Here is a 15,724-nt window from a genome sequence, read left to right as displayed (position 1 = left end):
GAGGAGGAGGAATTCATTCCTGAACTGTGGATGTGCACAGTGGTTTGGATAGGACCTTGGAAAATTCTACAGATCCCCATAGAAACATTTCTTTCTTGGATGACATGTTATTACAGTTCATTGACAAAATGTTAATTGGAAAAACACAAGTGGGTTCAAGTCCAAGGTGTAATTATGTGCTGGAGATCCTGGGAGGAAATACAACTGCTGCTAAATACTACTAAGTATTTTCTTTTTGCCATCATCATTTTTTACTGAATTAACTCACCAAAATGCTTTTATTGTTGTTGTTTGTTTGTTTGTTTGTTTTTGTGTTTTGAGACAGGGTTTCTCTGTTATCTTTGGAGCATGTCCTGGAACTCATTCTGTAGACCAGGCAGGCTGGCCTCTTAATTTACTGAGCTCCACCTGCCTCTACTTTCTGAGTGTTGGGATTAAAGACGTGTACCACCACCACCAGGCCCAAAATGCTTCCCTCATCTCAGACAGTGTCTCTCCTTCTTTGCCTAATCTGGCCTAATCTCCCTCTGCCTAATCTGGCCTAATCACTGTGTAGTACAGACTGGCCTCAAACTCATGACTAATCTCTCGCCACAGCTATCCAAGTGCTAGGATTCCAGGTGTGAGACACTTCAGCAGGCTTGCTGATTGCTTATTTCTTCAGGACAAGTCCTCCTTGTGTTGTTCATGTTGCCTTCTAATACTTTGGCACTAGAGAGCTCCCCCCCTCCCCCCGACTTGTCTGAACCTGAGACTATAGACTGCCAGGCCTGGCTGATGATAGAGTTATAGGATGTTGCTGTATGTTTCCTTCTATGGGATGACTCTGAAGAACTTATGCTGGCTCCTCAAAGATCTCTTCAACAGATATAGGCATGGCTGAGGTTAGAATGGGACAGCAACAGGAATGGATTCTCGAAAAGGTAGTATTACAGAGCAGAACTAAACACAAATTGTCAAAAAGGGTGAGGCAGCAGAGAGAAGAGATGCCCTGGCTCGAACCAGGGTGGTGAGTGTGTGTGTGTGTGTGTGTGAATCTTTGTGTTGCAGGGGCCTCTGAGACCCCTACAAAGCCTCTGTGGTTTCTGTGGAGTGGGAAGGAAGAAGTTGTCTTGGTTTCCAAGCCACAGTGAAACCTCAATGGATTCCTGGAGAAATGTGCCCACTCTCTGCCTGTGTTTGGCTAAAGCCTCTGGTGTTCCTGAGGCTTTTTATTTTTTATTTATTTTTTAAAGATTTTATTTATTTATTATGTATACAACATCCTGCTGCCTTGTATATCTGCACACCAGAAGAGGGCACCAGATCTCATAACGGATGGTTGTGAGCCACCATGTGGTTGCTGGGAATTGAACTCAGGACCTCTGGAAGAGCAGTCAGTGCTCTTAACCTCTGAGCCATCTCTCCAGCCCAAGGCTTTTTTATATTATCTTGCAGAATAATCAAATGTGTAGAATCTTTACAGTCTCCAAAATGCCTAGGACAGGGCCTTGAACATTACAGCTGTGTGAGAAATGCTTATTAATAGATAAACCTTAATTCAGGCAGACCTTCAAGACTGGGAATGCTCAAAATAGACAGGTGCCATCAAGCCACCATCAAGATAAGAATTTATATGAAATGTTCTGCTCAGGTCCTGGCACATTCAGTCAAGTGTTTATTGAATTGAAGCAAAATAAATGGGAATTTATTTTATTTAACTATTGTTTTTGAAAGTTTAAAAATTACATTTATTTGTGTGTGTGTGTGTGTGTGTGTGTTCTAAAGCATACATGTGTGTACATGGTGTGGAGTTTAAAGGGCAACTTTCCTTCTACCACATAGGTCAGAAGGATTGAACTCAGTTCATAAATCTGGATGGCAAGTGTATTTTCTCACTGAGCCATATTGTCTGTTCTGTATTTTTGTTTGTTTTTAAGGGAGAGTCTATTATGCAGTTGAAGATATTGAGTTCTTTGTTTTTTTAGTTTTTCAAGACAGGGTTTCTCTGTGTAGCCCTGGCTGTCCTGGAACTCACTCTGTAGACCAGGCTGCCCTCAAACTCACAGAGATCTGCCTGCCTCTGCCTTCCGAGTCCTGAGATTAAAGGTGTGTGCCACCACCGCCTAGCCATCTTGAATTCTTGTCCTCCTGTCTCTGCCTCCTGAGTGATGAGATTATAGATGCCACCACTGATTTTATGTGGTGCAGGTGATAAAGCCCCAACTATATACATGGTAGGTAAGCACTCTACCACCTGAGCTACCAACTCATTCTCTAAATAAGAATTTAAGTTTTTTTTTTTTCCTGATGATTGTTATTGTGGTTTCTAATAAGAATTTTGGTGGCTGGGTTTGTAGCTCAATGGTAGACTACTTGCCTACAATGTCTATGACCCTGGGTTCAATATCTTCCATGAAGGGTTAGGCAACCTACTTTTTTAAAAAAAAATTTATTAACTTATTTTTTACATTCCAATCCCAGTTCTTCCTCCCTCCTCTCCTCCTGATCCCCCACTGCCCCCCCATCTGCTCCTCGGAGAGGGTAAGACCTCCCCTAGGAAGTCTATGAAGTCTGTCCCATCAAATTTTTGAGGCTGTACCAAGGCACCTCTCCACCCCCACACCCCTGTGTCTAGGTTGGGCATGGTGTCTCTCCATATAGAATGGGCTCCACTAAGTCAGTTTGTGCATTAGAGTTAGGTCTTGGAACCACTGCCAGGGGAATGCAGGGAACTACAGGTGGGAGCCACCAATCCTAGCTAATAAAATATTTTTTAAACGTCCAGATTGAATTGTGTTTTTATTTTCATTTTTTTATTTGAATTAGAAACAAGATTGTTTTACATGTCAATCCCAGTTCCCTCTCCCTCCCCTCCTCCCCTACCTCCCCCCTCTACTAAAACCCTACCTATCACTGAATTGTGTTTTATAAAATTTATTGTTTGTTCTCTGATGGTTGATATTGAACTACTGATCAGAGATGATTTTATTTGAAATGAAACCTGAAAGTTAAATATTTGGAATCCACAGAGGCCATATTAGGTTCATAAAAAGATGAAGAATGAAAATAATCACAACCAACTTGCATTTATCATTAAGGATTTTTACAGAAAGAGCCTTGAGAGCCACACAAGGCAGTGTGGAAAGAGCCTTACATATATATATATATATATATATATATATATTATATTTTTTTCTGTAGAAATGAGGTAATGAGGTTTTTACGGGATCCAGGTTGCCCAATCTGCTCATGTGTGAAGCCTTCACTGACTATGTGGTGAAGGTGAGGGCATGAGCAGCAGGGGTGTTCTGGAGCCCCATCACCCTCCCTGTTACCTGTTTGGACTCCACAGCCCACACCTGCCCAGTGACTTTTCGATGCCTTACCCACCCTCATGCCAGGTGGGAGAGGGTGAAGGGGGTGGCTGGGTCTAACTTAGGGCCTCAGACAGCCTGGGCCAGGGCTTTGCCTCTGCTGAATCCTGCTCTCCCTACCCCATCAACACAGCAGGAGATGAACTTCCCAACAACTTGCTGTCATTGTTGGTGTGGTCTATACAATTAGTTCTACTGAGTACCACAGAACTGCCTTATAGCTTTATGTCTCTGTTAATGTTTACATCTCATCCATCACCGCTAGGGGAAGCCTGATAATAGCAGGGGCTATGTTTCCTCTGCATCTCTGAGGACAGTATTATTGATGAATACTAGTTATAAACCCAGTTACCCAGTTTGTTCAAGAACTGTGATATTTGGCCGGGCAGTGGTGGTGCCTGCCTTTAACCCAGCACTCGGGAGGCAGAGGCAGGCAGATCTCTGTGAGTTCGAGACCAGCCTGGTCTACAGAGCGAGTTCTAGGACAGCCTCCAAAACCACAGAAAAACCCTGTCTCAAAAAACAAAAAACAAAACAACAACAACAACAAAAAGAACTGTGATGTTTGGTCTAGTTTGATTTAAAAACAATAAAAAGCCCAGGGGAAATATTAGGCAATTGTATTATGAAGGCGAGAGAGAGAGAGAGAGAGAGAGAGAGAGAGAGAGAGAGAGAGAGACTAACAGCAACTGAGTGGAAAATGTCAAGAGATATGAAATCATAATTTCAGGAAAAGTAAATTAAAAATTATAAGAGAACTCACCTTACCACCATGAGATTAAAAAATTAAAAATAACCTAACATGCAGCCTACAACCTCAACAGGTATAATTCATAATTATTTATACTTACCTAATTTTATTTTTTTTATTTTGTTTAAGCAGTCTTCATTTGTTTATTTAGTACGAGAGTATGCACGTGTGTGTCATGGCACATGGTGGAGGTCAGAGGAAAATTTGTTATAGGGTCAGTTCTCTCCCTTTACTCCTTGGTGTCTACTACCTTTACTCTCTGAGCCATCTTGTGAACTTTTATTGTTTAATGTTATTTTTACTTTTCCTTTTTTATTTTTCGAAATGGGGTCTCACCCTGTAGCCTTGATGGGTGTGAAACTTGCAATGCAAACAAGGCTTGCTTTGAACCAACAGCCCTACTTCTGCGCTGCCTCCTGCCTGCTGCCAGGCACAGAATGGCTCTGTGACTTTTACTGGGTAGCAAAGCAGAGAAGTTGTCCAGGTAGGAATTAGAAGGCAGGCTGGTTCTGGTATCTGAGTTCACTTCTGGCCTGTCTTCCTTTATGATCATGTAGAGCTTGCTGTAGAACGCCATTTACAACAGCCTGGCTTGCTATCTCAACCTTCCTGTTTTCATTTGTGGCTTGAGGGGAGTGATGAGAGAGGAGCCTGTCTACAGGCAGGAACTCCATTCTGCAGGGAGCCGCGCTGGCTGGTGGAGTGGCAGGGCTGGAGATGGGGCGGCCTGGCAGGCTGTTGAGGGAAGCAGGGCTTTGTGTGGAGATTGGAGACTTTTAAATGCACGTCTTATTAACTGGAGCAGATTGCTTAGCACTTCAGTTCACATTCCTGTCTGGCTTTGGAAGTCAGAGTCGCTCTATTCTCTGTCGTTTTGAGCATCCTCCAAAGAAGAAATTCTTTGGAGATTCTACCAACAAACAGGGCAATGTGACTTACGCCAGCTCCATCCTTCCCCCTTGGTGCCAGGGCAGTGTGGAAAGAGCCTGTGCAGCCTGGGTCTCCTTCCCCCCCCCCCCCCAAGACGATCCAGGGCTATAGTGCCACAGGACTGTATTTTGAGCAGTGTTGGCGATTTGTTTTTTGGGAGTACAAAGCAAGCAATAAATCTGTCACCCTGAAAAATCAGGTGGTGACCTAAAGAAGGAGCAAATTGTGACTTTGGATAAAAAGAGTGACCTATCAGGGAGGGTAATTTATCATGATAACAAAAATGCCTACACTCTCCCGGGCCGCCAGGGAGAAAGGCTACAGTAAGCTCATTCAGGAGATGCAAGTGTCCGAATATTTTTAATTGATCAATATTTCCAGGGCTCACAAGCAGCCAAAATCCTGTCATCGCTCAGAGTAAGTACACTGCGCACCTGGTTTGTAAAGAGGGAAAACTGAGCGCTTCAATTATCCTCTGAAAACAATGGCACCACTCAACAACAGGCATTCTCTCCAGGATGAAAAGAGTATCTCCTGAGGATTTAAATGCAAACGAATATTTTGGGGTGTTTTGGTTTGTGTGTTGGGGGAATTAAAAGATTATGCTTCCTATTGGCATTAATGTACTTTCCCATTTTTACATCAGAGCTGCTGGAGAGGAATGGGAGCAAGTCGCTTTATCTAGGGAATTGCTGGTGACATACTGACAGGTCAAACGGTTCCGACGTGCACTAGTATTGTTGGATACTTTCCATATGTCCGGTAGGTTCACCCTTCATCCTGCTACTCATCCGCTTGCTCTAGGGCCCAGGATGCTCCATCCAGGGACTGCCTGCCACCTGGTTGGGTTTGGTCAGTGGGCGGCACCTGCTGGAGAGCTGAGGAAAGAGTGCTTCTCCCCACTCTGGGTGGCCGGACTTTCCAAGGTTGAGTCAGGTTGGCTGATCTTTTTCCACAGCACTTTCTGTCTCTGCTTTGCAATACTTCCTCCCCTTCCTTGACCAAGCATATAAACGCGCCTTCTTGCTGCTCTGTCAGGCACTTGACTGGGGAGCAGTTTCCTATTGAGTCCGTATCTGGCAGGCAATTTGAGTAGCCCTCAGTGTGACCAGGACATCCAGGAATTCTAGATAACTAAGGCTCTTTGATGGACTTCCATCTCGCGAAATGGTCCTGGCAAATGTGATCAATCATTTGATGAAGAAATGTAGAGTTTATGAGTTCCTCTATTGAGAGTAACGTGATCCACCCAGGCTGTGGTGTTATGAAACAGTGATTCTGTCTGTAGATTTTGCTGACAAGCACTCATAGGATGAGAGCAGCTTTATGTCATTGTCCCAGGAAAGTGGAAGACTAGATAAAGTACCCATTATCTCTCTCAACCACCACGGCCATATGGCCAACGTTCATCCTCATTCCACCAGCCTACAGATTTAGCTGTCCACCCAACAAACTTGGCAAGCTCACCCCATTTCTCAGGGGAGATTTAATAGCAGCAAGCTTCGTACCTCAAAGACTTCATTACTTTTACTAGCTCTCTGTAGTCCATGCTTACTGGTGTAGTGGGAGAGAAGACTGAATACTTTATACCTGTTAGAAACATAAATGTGCCCGAATGCACCACAAATTTAATTCTACTCCTTTTAATTTAGAAATTATGTGTGTGTGTGTGTGTGTGTGTGTGTGTGTGTGTGTGTGTATGTGTTTGAGTGTGCAGGTCAGAGGATAACTTGCAGGAATCCATCGTTCTGGGGCTGGAACTGAGAGCATCAGTCTTAGCGGTGAGTGACTTTATTGGAGGAACCCACCCCCTCCCCCAGACAGGCTGGCCTCTAATTGAGAGATACACCTGCCTCTGCTTTCCAAGTGTGCTGGACTTAAATGTGAGTGCCACCACATCCAGCTTCCCAAGGGACCATTTTATCTTATATTATATTATACTTATTTAGTTTTTTTTTTTTTTTTTTTTTCCAGACAAGATTTCTCTGGAGCCTGTCCATCTGTCCTGAAATAGCTCTTGTAGACCAGGCTGGCCTTGAACTCGCAGAGATCCTCCGCCTCTTGGGGTTAAAGGCATGTGCCACCACATCTGCAACTGACATTATTTTTAGGACAAACACCTAAATCCACTCCATGGTTTAAAGGCTTAGCAACCTCCTGCCTGTTTATTTCTGGCCATTCTGACCTGATCCCATCTGTTTTCTTCACTTTGCTACTTTCGTCTTCCGTACCTCAAATACAGCAAACTCCCTGCCACCACAGGGCTTTTGCACTTAGCTCACTCTCATTGAAATGCGCCTCTATGAACTTTTTAGACCTTGGCTCCTTCGCTGGAACTGAAGCCCTGTGAGAACAAGGGCTGTGCCACTTATGCAACAAAATAGAAAATTTTGTTACACATTCAAATTATTCAAATTTGTTTAACATTCAAACCTTTTTTGTTTGTTTGTTTGTTTGTTTGTTTGAGGCAGGGTTTCTCTGTCCTGGAACACTCTCTGTAGACCAGGCTGGCCTTGAACTCAGAGCTCACCTGCCTCTGCCTCCTGAGTGCTGGGATTAAAGATGTGCAGCACCACTGCCCAGTTTCAAATCACTTTGAAATGGGCTTTACCGCTCTCATAGAAACATCAATGAAAGAATTTTTTTTTTTTTTCCCGAGACAGGGTTTCTCTGTGGCTTTGGAGGCTGTCCTGGAACTAGCTCTTGTAGACCAGGCTGGCCTTGAACTCACAGAGATCCGCCTGCCTCTGCCTCCCGAGTGCTGGGAAAGAATGGTTTTAATAATAAACATTTGTTTTGCTCTTGGATTTTTAGATTTGTGATTGAGGCTGGGTAGTTTCCTTTTTTTTTTTTTTATTTAAGCTGGGCTAATTCTCCTCTAGGTTTCCTGTAATTGAGCTTGGGTGATGCCTACATAGACCAAACTTCCCACCTCACCCTCCAAATTGAGACCATCTTCCTATATAGCCCAGGCTGGGTTGTAACTATGAACTCTCCTGCCTTGGGCTCCCAAGTGCTGAGATTATGGACTCCCATAATGCTTGGCACTGGAGCCATATATCTTTTATTTTATGGTGGGCTAACCCAGACTGCAGTTACTGTGGTGTGGGGAGGGCAAGAGAAGGAGCATCCAGGCAAGCAGTTTCTAACGCACTTTTCTGACATCTCATAGATTAAAACAATCACCTTTACAGAAACTAGGTTGAGAGGAGCCAGAAACTCTTTCACTTTGAAAAAAGGTGGGTGTGAAGAGGAATCTAGAACCTGGGCCATTGCGCAATAAGTACACACTGTGTTGGCTCTCATTACTACTCTCCTTTAAAAAACTATGCCTTGGCTTTTATTGTGAATATGATCTGTTTTATAACCATATTGTGCAGGTTTAAGAATCCACTGGGTGTCACACTGGAGACAGGTAAACATCAGATCGGGAGCCGGATGCATCCAGCTTCTGGTTTCATTTCGTCTTCCTGTGAATGGAAGGAGCTGTCACCACCCATATTTCACAGGTAGGAAGTGAAGGTCCAGTAGATTAAACAACTTTTTATCAGCCACCAAGTAAGTTAGAGATTGCTACTCAAACTCCAAGTTCCACATCAGGGTTCACCTGTTCCCAGCAGCTGTTTCCTCTGCTGATGCTGTGGATCACAAAGCAGCCTGGAAAACTGCAACATGAGATGTGTCCCAGTGATTTATTTATTGCACGTGAAGCACTATCAGCCACAACAGAGAGCAGGGCAGGTCCAGGGAAAGTGGGTCCTTCAGAGGTAGGCTTGGTGATCCAAGGATGACAGGTGGGCTTGGTGGTCCAGTGATGATGGGTGGGCTTGGTGGTCCAGTGATGATGGGTGAGCTTGGTGATCCAATGATGACAGGTGGGCTTGGTGGTCCAATGATGACAGGTGGGCTTGGTGGTCCAGTGATGATGGGTGGGCTTGGTGGTCCAGTGATGATGGGTAGGCTTGGTGGTCCAGTGATGATGGGTAGGCTTGGTGGTCCAGTGATGGTGGGTGGGTTTGGTGGTCCAGTGATGATGGGTGGGCTTGGTGGTCCAGTGATGATGGGTGGGCTTGGTGATACAGTGATGGTGGGACTTCCAGGTCCACTGGGAGACAAATTCTCTTCAGCAGCCTCCTGTCCTTGAGCCTCTTGCCCGTGTTGTAGGGAGACACCCTAGCCCCGCCACAGGTAACCTCGACAGGTGTGCCGGGACGGGGTGAGGGGAAGTCTGAGATTCTTTTTTTTTTTTTTTTCCGAGACCGGGTTTCTCTGTGGCTTTGGAGGCTGTCTTGGGACTAGCTCTTGTAGACCAGGCTGGTCTCGAACTCACAGAGATCCACCTGCCTCTGCCTCCCGAGTGCTGGGATTAAAGGCGTGTGCCACCAACGCCCGGTTTAAAAGGATGTTCTTAAAGGGCTGGAGAGACATGGGGACTCCATCTCTCTGGCCTCCCTGCCTTGCTTGCTGGTGTATCTGAATAAAGAAAACCTATACCCTATTGATTGCTGGTCGATTTCTAACACGTGGCACCCAATGTGGGGCCCGAACCCACGACCCTGAGATTAAGAGTCTCATGCTCTACTGACTGAGCTAATTAAATTGATGCTGGATTTAGAGTTGGATTTGGCTTTCCTACCCTAAAATCCAAGAATGTTATTTAACAAAATTTTAAAGTTTCTGTGTTATATCAAGAAGCCAATGGCTGTAATATAGAATAAATGAAATATTAGAGGACTATCTTTGTCCTTTTTTGGCTCTTTCTTTCAAGGCCTACACCCTCTCATAATTGTCGTTTTTCAAGGATTGCCTTTCCCAGTACACATACATGTACAAGCGAACATTTCTCTGATGACACTTATGTTTGAGTCCCATACAGCCAATGAGAACCAGCCTGACAACAATCCCTGCATGCTCCAGAAAAAGAATTGGACCATACCTCTCCAGTTGCACTGGATTCAACTCCGTTTCGACTGACACTCCAACCAGAACCTCGAGTACTGACTTCAATCAAGTTGAGGATTTCAACCTAGATCTTTAATCAAGCAAATCTCATCTAACATGGACCAGAGATAACTCATTAGAGACTTTCCCTGTACTGGCATTTTTTTTTCCACAGGACCCCACGTGGCTACCATTGTCCCATTTCAGCAGGAAGTAACTTAGAAGATGCTATGCCCCCGTTCCCCATTATTGTTTATTAGGGTAGTGTAAGCCTAGTTAAGAATGACCTTCTTATTGTTTAGAGTTGGAATTGGAAGGAGGTGTTCAAGTTAGACACCCTTTCCACATGACTTTAGGGCTTAGCTGGAATAGACATAGGATGTGCAATAGCAGATTATTGTATCTTTTTATATTTCACCTTTATGATTGTTAATTTTAGATGTTTTACACTATTAAGTTTTTTTTTTTTTTTTTGGTTTTTCGAGGCAGGGTTTCTCTGTGGCTTTGGAGGCTGTCTTGGGACTAGCTCTTGTAGACCAGGCTGGTCTCGAACTCACAGAGATCCACCTGCCTCTGCCTCCCGAGTGCTGGGATTAAAGGCGTGTGCCACCAACGCCCGGCTTAAAAGGAGGTTCCTTAAGGGCTGGAGAGACGTGGGGACTCCGTCTCTCTGGCCTCCCTGCCTTGCTTGCTGGTGTATCTGAATAAAGAAAACCTATACCCTATTGATTGCTGGTCGATCTCTAATACCGCGTCTTTGCTTAATTCTGCGATTTGGTCTCCATGTCACAACCAGTTGACTTGTGTTTCACCTGTCTGTCTTCTTTTACTTTTTAGGCTGCACATTCTCTTCTTCTTGTCCCAGCCCAGAGATCTTTCTAAGATGTTGTCTAGACTGAGTGATGACCAAATGATTTTGAAGTCCCTTAAATATCTGCATTTCTGTAGGTGACATTGGTGCACTTTTGATTTGTGATGACTTTTCTGTCCCCTTCCCATCTCATCTGTGACTCAGATCCAATGACATAACATAATTTACATGACTGAGAGGAAGTTAATCACAAGAGAACTGTAGCTGACATTTACTGTGGAGGCATTAACTTTTATAGCTCTATTGTGTTTTAATCCTCTCAATTTTCTGGCAATTTAGAAGAACAACTATTTATAAGGGGATTAGCTGTGTCTTTAGGCTGCCAATGTTTTCTGGAGCAGCACTGTGGATAGGGTCAGGGACTGTCTTATTTCCCTTCATTCTCTGACAAACTGCCCAATTGGTAAATTTTCTCTGAGGAACAATCATTTAGAACATGAAAGATTTTGATTAAAGTCCAAGTGGTGCTTGCTAGAAACTCTGGAAGCAAGCAGTAGTAATGGAATGATTTGAAGCTACATTTATTTATTTATTTATTTATTTTGAGACAGTCTTAGCATGTACCTCTTTCCTAATTTCAGCTTCCCAAGGGCTGGGATTCTAGGCCTGCAACACCATGCTTGGTTTGTGGATTCAAAAACAGCAGAACCATGCTGCTTGTGAAAACTCAGGCATGCAGCTGTTAAGGCTTTAGCAGGCCCCATCAGTGTAAATCATGAGTTGGAACCCCATGGAATGGTTGGAGCTGGGAAGAGCAGTGTGTGTGTGTGTGTGTGTGTGTGTGTGTGTGTGTGTGTGTGTGTGTAATTCCTGGAGGCCTGGCCCTTAGAAAAGGATTTCAAGGTCATTAACACCAGTTGGTGAGACTTGACCATAGTAATTTCACAAGAATTGTCAAGTCATTAAAGGAGAACTTTATTTGTCTGACACAAAGTCTTGAACTTGGAGTCCTTTGTCTCCCAAGTGCTGAGACTACAGATATTTGTCACTATGCACAACCCCAGGGTTTTATGTTCTGGACTGGGCTCTATAATGTCTCTGAAAGACAAGACTCAAAATCAAAATGGAGCCACTCCTGTTCATGCTCCCTTTTATCAAGCTATATGCTTAATCCGACTTTCTGAGAAATCAGGGTTAGAGAGAACAGCGAAGGTTTTTTTTTTTTTTTTTTTTTCAGAGACAGAGTTTCTTTGTGTAACAGCCTTGACTGTCCTGGAACTCACTCAGTAGACCAGGCTGGCCTCAAACAAAACAAAACAAAACAAAACAAAATAAAACAAAACAAAACAACCCCCCCAAAACAAAAAACCCCAAAACAACAACAAAAACAACTCACAGAGATCTCCTTGCCTCTGCCTCCCAAGCGCTGTGATTAAAGGTGTGCGCCACCAAGCCCAGCCAGCCAAGTTCTTTTAGGCAGACCAGCTTTGCTGGCAACATAATAAAGCCCAGCACCTCCCCTTTACAAGCTAGCCTGAGAAGACCCAATGTTAACTCATCTGTTATATGTTCTTTCATTTCCTGGTTCCTGCCTTACGAAGAAAGTAACTTTGAACCCATCCATTCAAGACCACTCTTCATTTTCTTTTTATTTATTCTTTCACATGTCATACATCCTGATTGCAGTTTCCCTACCTTCCTCTTCTCCCAGTCTCTGCACACCTCCCCTAGATCCTCTGCTCCTCCATTTCCCTTCAGAAAAGAGCAGGTCTCCCAAAAATGTCAACTGAACACGGCATAACAAGTTACAGTAAGAATAGGCACAAACCCTCCTATCAAGGCTGGACAAGCTACCCAGTAGGAGGAAAAGGGTCCCAAGAGCAGTCAGACCCACTTTCTGACTATGAGAAACAATTCCTTCTGCTTGGTTCATTATAACAGTCCATTTACTATAGTGACAAACAAACCCAACTAGGATGTAAACTGTCAGGGCTGGAAAGATGGCTCAGAGGTTGAGAGCACTGACTGCTCTCCCAGAGGACTTGGGTTTAATTCCCAGCACTCACATAGTAGCTCACAACCATCTGTAACTAGAGTACTCTTCTGGGCTTTGTGGCTACCAGGCATGCATATGTGTGTAGACATTTATACATGTATCTTTTGACAGAGTGAGATTCTCCTTGCTCAGCATGGAGTTTGCCATGTTGCTTGCCCTGTGGCCACCCCAAGGAGGGTATGGTTCAAGCTGCAAACATCCTGAGAGCAGTAGGAAGGATTTTCTGCAGCTCTTAATGATGTCCACCAAGACCACACAGGATGATAAACAACATTCCAATAGTGCTAAGCACCTGGAGATGGGAGTTTGTCAAAAGTTACCTACTTCAGTATTTGGTATAATATTATTTTCAGGTGTGTGACTTTTGTTTATGTTGCATTTGCTTAACTCTATGAAGCTGTGATTCTTTGCCTGTCTAAAACACCTGATGGTCCTAATAAAGAGCTGAATGGCCAATAGTGAGGCAGGAACAAGGATAGGTGGCGCTGGCAGACAGGGCGTATAAACAGAAAGAGAAATGGGAAAGGAGAACAAGAGAACAATGAGATGAAGGACCAGCCATCCAGCCACACAGCAGTACACAGAGTCAGAGTAAGATTTACTGAAGAGAAAAGGAACAGCCTAGAGGCAAAAGGCCTGGCACTCCTGACTAAGAATACTTGGGAGCTGGGTGTCCCGCACTTCAAAAAAGACAAAAAAGACAAAAGAATAAAACTGCACACAATAGTGGTGGGTTGAATGTGAATGGCTTCAGTAGACTCTACTTGAATACTGGGCCACCAGTTGGTGTACCTGTCTGGGAAGATTAGGAGGTGTGGCCTTTTTGGAGAATGAGTGTCATTGGGGTAGGCATTGGGGTTTTAAAAGACCCAGGCTGAGTTGCAAAGTGGTGGCTCATGCCTTTAATCCCAACACTTGGGAGGCAGAGTTGAGCAGATCTTTGTGAGGCCAGTTCAAGGCCAGCCTGGTCTACAGAGCTACAGAGAAACCCTGAACATTCCTAGTGTTCCCTTTTTGCTTCCTGTTTTGTGGATCAGGATGGAAGCTCTCAGCTACTACTCTAGAGACTGGCTTGCCTGGTTGCTGCTGCCATGCCCCCCACCATGATGGTTTTGGACTCTGACTGTCAGGAACTGTGATCCTCAAATAAAACATTTTCTTTTGTATATTGCCTTGGTCATAGTGTTTTGTCTTTGCAATAAAAATGTAACTAAGACACCTGCCTCTAGCAAGAGTTTAAGTGTAGCTATAGGGAGCAGAGATTGTACATGCTGTGTCTGTCCACTGAAAGACCCCCCCAGAGGCTCAGGCCCCCAGGATCTCAGCCCAGGACTGCAGTCACCCCAATCACCAGGCAGAGGCGAAAGCTTGATGCAAACAGCAAGAGGCTTTATTGCAGTTGTTTAACGAGCTAACCCCATGTTAGCTGGGGCCTTTCATCCATCCACCATGGCGGATGGCTAGGAAAGACGCTTCGAAGCCATGGCATAGAGATCTTATAGGGCAGCATAAGGAGAGTGTCTAGGGTTACGTACAGCCTCAGGATTGGTGTGCCTCCAGGCTTGGAGGGTTTGCCTTGTGTTGATTGGTCAACTGGTTGTTATGGCCCATAGGCCCTCCCAGGGTAGTTACTATGCTCTGCGCGTCATAGCTGTGCACTTGTCCGTAAAGCACACCCAGAGCCGTAAAGCACAGCACCACCAGCTGACTTCTGATTGGTTCCTTGCCATGAGGCAGACATCTGACCTCCTAGTGACCAAGGAAAGGTCAGGCAAGCATGTGTTAGGCTGTTATGGCTGCTGAAATGGGGAGCTGGTCCCTTCATCCACAGTGGAACATTTTTTTTTTGTTTTAGAGTTATGTGTAGGGGTGTTTTGCCTACATGAATATATGTGCATGCCTGGTGCCTATAAATGTGAGCTGCCATGCAGTTACTGGGAACTGCACTCAGGTCCTCTGCAAGAACAGTAATTGCTCCTAACTGCTGAGCCATCTCTCCAGCCCCACAGTAGAAATTTCTACAGGACCTATGGTAACTATAATGGTGGGTAGACAGAATGTGGTTACTAAGTCTAACTGATCATCATAATCTCTTGACTATTTTGAAATTTAAATTTTCAGGATCTATCACTGGGGATTTTTAGTTCTATCTATGCTTACCCACACCCCAGAGTTTTACAGCTGCATCTGGTAGTAGGATAGCATTAAAACTACTAAATTTCTAAATTCCTTTTCAGTGGTAAATCCTGTCCTGAATTTGGAGTTTTTCCTTCCTTCCTTCCTTCCTTCCTTCCTTCCTTCCTTCCTTCCTTCCTCCTTCTCTCTCTCCCTCCCTCTCTCACTCCCTTCCTTCTTTCTTCTTTTCTCTTTTCCTATTTTTTGTTTTGTTTTGTTGTTGTTTTTTTCAGACAGGGTTTCACTGTGTAACCCTGACTGTCCAGAAACTCACTCTGTAGAACCAGGCTGGCCTCAAACTTACAGAGATTCATTCACCTGCCTTGCCTCTTGAGTGCTGGGATTAAAGGAGTGTGCTACCACCACCTGGATGTAGTTATTTCTTAATTTAAAAAATAATTTATTTATTCTTATTTTGTTTTGCCTGCATGTCTATCTATTCAAGGGTGTCCGATCTTGGAGTTACAGACAGTTGTTAACTGCCATGTAGTTTCTGGGAATTGAACCTGGGTCCTCTGGAAGAACAGCCAGTGCTCTTACTTTCTGAGTCATCTCTCCAGCCCTCTTTCTTTCTTTTTTTTCCCAGCCCTCTTTCTTAATTTATAATTTTGAGAAGCTTATTTCAGGTCCCTTCAAAGCTCAGGGAACACAGTAGAACATGAACATGACACATAGAAAGTGACTCAACCAAGGTCCTTGTTGCT

General features: G+C 44.2%; 1 pseudogene; it reads right to left on the bottom strand.

The window, feature by feature from the left end:
• Positions 1-8,733: 8,733 nt before the first annotated feature.
• Positions 8,734-15,724, bottom strand: part of LOC113831089 — a 157,392-nt pseudogene continuing 150,401 nt past the window's right edge.

Source organism: Cricetulus griseus, chromosome 5 (genome assembly GCF_003668045.3).
Source record: "Cricetulus griseus strain 17A/GY chromosome 5, alternate assembly CriGri-PICRH-1.0, whole genome shotgun sequence".
Lineage (NCBI taxonomy): Eukaryota > Metazoa > Chordata > Mammalia > Rodentia > Cricetidae > Cricetulus > Cricetulus griseus.
Note: the sequence above shows the minus strand (reverse complement) of the source record. Positions and strands in the feature narration are given on the sequence as shown.